The sequence below is a fragment of the Ictidomys tridecemlineatus genome, unplaced genomic scaffold (genome assembly GCF_052094955.1).
Source record: "Ictidomys tridecemlineatus isolate mIctTri1 unplaced genomic scaffold, mIctTri1.hap1 Scaffold_102, whole genome shotgun sequence".
Lineage (NCBI taxonomy): Eukaryota > Metazoa > Chordata > Mammalia > Rodentia > Sciuridae > Ictidomys > Ictidomys tridecemlineatus.
Window position 1 is genome coordinate 552,181 of NW_027520983.1, and position 3,739 is coordinate 555,919.

Below are 3,739 nucleotides of genomic sequence, written 5' to 3' on the forward strand. Positions count from 1 at the left end.
TGTCTCCTGAGTAGCTAGGATTACAGGTTACTTTTTTTTTTAATGGAAGAAGGGAGAAAAAAGATATCGGGGTCCCTGTCTCAATTCCCCCCATCATGCTCCTTTTTCATCTCCAAGTTAAGTTTCCAGCTCACCTGGGTATTCGTTTTTCATTCATTCCTTCCCTGGACTGCTCAATCCCTCCGTCAAACAGACTTGAATTCTGCTTCCTGCTCGAGTGTTACCTCTCCCAAGACTTTCCTCCAAGGGAGCTTCCCTGTCCCCAGCCTCTCTGTCCATCCCTGGCCCGTCTGTGGCATTTTTCATCCCCTGGCATCTTATGGTCCATGCATGTATTCACTTGTTCGTTTTTCTGTCTCCCAGATCAGAAACTACATTCCCCAAGGGCAGGGATTTTGTTTCATTTTCTGCCATATTCTTGCATGTTACACAGTGTCCAGGGCCAGTAGGTGCTCAATAATTGTTGAACAAATGCTGGAAAGACACCAGATGTGTTTTGAGCGCATGCTGGGCCTGACAGGGGCAGAGATGACTAAGTGAAGGTTCCTGTAGTCCTGCTGTGGGATGACAGGGAGGTGAGCAAGCTGGGACAAGGAGGTGAAGGCAGGACTCATTGTAGCTGGCCTTAGGGAAGGCAACCTGAGAAATTCTAGACTGACTTTGAAGGGACATGAGACAGATTTGCTCAAGGGGCAGTGATGGAGGCACCTGGCTGGCTGCAGCAGCTGGTTCCTGCAAGAAACAGGAAAAGGTGAGGACTGAGACTGGAAGACCTTGACCTTGGAGCTCAGCAGGCCCCTGGAGCCAGCCATATCTGGTGATCAACCGGTCCTACCTCCTCCTGGCCTTCCTCTTTCATTCACACCAGTTGCTTCATCTCCTGGACCTTCATTTGCACAACTGTAAAATGGAGGTCCTATAGTTCCTTGCCTTAGAGTTGCCAAGAGGATTCGGGAAAGAGTCCCTCCAGTTCCTGGCATGTAACAGTGCTCAATCCACGAGAGCCTTGCTGTTCTTACACTGTTTCCTGTGAGCTGTACAGAGCCCTTGGAGGTTCTGGAGCAGGGGAATGGCCTAAAGAAAGGGAGGCCCCTGAGTAGATCTCAGGAGAGCATAGTTGAGCCTCCTGTGCTTCTAACAGCCCAGCTGCAGGTTAGCCCAAGCCAAACACAAAAAGAAGGATCCAGCCTAAAGGTAAAAATCATAAGTATCACCTTGCCCTGCTCACCCCTTCTGACTCTCCTACAGCAGGTCCCAGGCCCACGCCCTGAGGAAGCCATTGCATAATCCATAAACATGCAGGAGTAAGATAACATCACAGAGCAGAGACTATCAGTTCAAACTCCAGGAGCAGCAGCAGATAAAGAGCACAAGCATGCATATAACTGCAGCCATCAAGGGCTCCCAGTGCCAAGAACTCCTGAAGGCTGAGCAGTGGTTGACCCTGAGATTCACCCTGGTAGCCTAAAGCTGAGCTATGGCTAATCAGTCACTCTCAGGAGAAATGAGACTCAGAGCAGAAGGGACACTTATCACTTCCTGTCAGCAGCTATAAAAGTCAGTGTGTCCTATGCCATTCTTTTCTCTCTACCAAATAACCATCATGTTCTACAGAGCAGCTGAGTTCTAGAATGAAAAGGAATCCTCCAACTGCCTTGGACTAGTGATGAACTCATAGCATGAACAAGAAAGAAAACATTGTTTTAAGCTTTAGATATCAGGGCTGTTTGTTACTGCAGCATAACCTGGCCTATCCTAACTGAATATAAATATACTCTTCTGCAACTTGCTTTCTCTTGACATCATTTCTGTAACATGTATCTATAATGATACATGAAAATTGAGTTTATTTATTTCTACTGCTATATAATATTTTATCATATAACTAGGTCACACTTTTTAAAAATCATTTTTCTGATGAGGTCTATTTAAGTCATTTACAATTTTTTGCTTAGTTTTCTTTTTTTTTAAAGAGAGAGAGAATTTTTTTAATATTTATTTTTTAGTTTTCGGCGGACACAACATCTTTGTTTGTATATGGTGCTGAGGATCGAACCCGGGCCGCACGCATACCAGGCAAGCGCACTACCGCTTGATCCACATTCCCAGCCCTGTTCTTAGTTTTCTATAGCTCTGTAGCCAAGTTCTTTTGTAAAAGGCAGATAGTAAATGTTGTTGGTTTTAACAAGCTGTACAATCCCTGGCACAACTACTTAAATCTGCTATTGTAGCATAAAAGCCACCATAGACAGTAAATGAACAAATGTGCATGGCTGTTCTGATAAAATTTTATTTACAAAGACAAGTGGTGGGCCAGATTTGCCCAGAGGTGATTGTTTGCTGAGCCTCGCTTTAGAGGATGATCCTTTATTTCATGAAAGTATTTACAATAGGTTATTGTACTTAGTAAATATCGATTTTCTGTTTTGTCTTTAAAATTATTTTTATAAACTACCACCCTTCAGTTTATTTGATCTATTTCTCTTACCAGATTAAGCTTCTTCAAATATAATTTGTTTGTTTTGTTTTTGTTTTGGATCGAACCCAAGGCCTTGTGCATGCAAGGCTAGCACTCTACCAACGGAGCTAGCCAGCCCCAAGCTTCTTCAAATATAATTTGCATCACATCATTCTTCTACCTCAAAACATTGGTGGCTCTTTATAGTCTGTAGAACTATTCCTAACCTTCATTTGGTCTTTAAGACCCTCCATGATCTGGCCACGCACTTTGTATCCTCTGCTTCTCTCCAACATGTAATCGAGCACAGCCATGGCCCATGTCTGCTCTCTTCCTCCAGCCCTCCTGAGGACTTCAAGATTTTATACTGAAGAATGTCCTTAAGTAACAGCCTGTGATTCTACACCACCAGGAGACCAGTCAGCATTTCGGGAGTCTCTCCATGGTTGGGGGCTCAGTCAGCATTTCAGGAGTTCCTACAGGGTTGGGGGCTCAGTCAGGGTTCCCGGAGCACATATGTGGGAGAGAGCTCAATCAGCCTCCCATAATTCCACACAGAAGGGGTTTCTGCTAACATTCCAAGTCCACACAGATGAGGAAGCTCTGCAGATGTTCCATCATGATAAGGTAAGCGGTTCTGTGGACGTTCCATGATTTCCTACCCAGGCAGGCGGTCTGCAAACAGAACAAAACTCAAGGCACAAGAAGGGGCTCTGCAAACATCGATGATTAACTGTTCTTCAAAATTCTATATACAAGAAGAAGAAGTTGTTTTACGACCCCCAAATTCTATCCTCAGGAAGTACTCAGGAATGTTTCGTGATTTCATAATGAGGAGGCTTTATTGTATTTCATAGTTCTACAGACAGAGACCGGCTGTGGAGACCTTTTGTCAAAGCAGATTCCACACCGCGATCCTAAGACAGGAGAGAACTCCTCACAATGAACAACTCTGCCAAGAGGAAGGTGTTCATTTGCTCGACTCTTTTAGATCTGGGATCCCATGGTATGAACCTGGGGGACTCTGTGTGCGTTCAGGATGCGAGAGATAGGAGGCCATTCTCTAAATATGCCCCTCACCAGAGGAGGAGGCTAGCCAACAGGCCAGGGCTGTACTCAAAATCCGAAAGTCTGCAAATATCCTGTGGTTTTATCCGTACGTAGAAGGGGGTTCAGACCCCATTCCAAGATCTTACACAGATGAAGTGGTCCAGCAAGATTCCTTGATTCTGCCAAGGGGAGAAAGAATCTCTGCAATATCCACTTACTCTGTATAAAGGG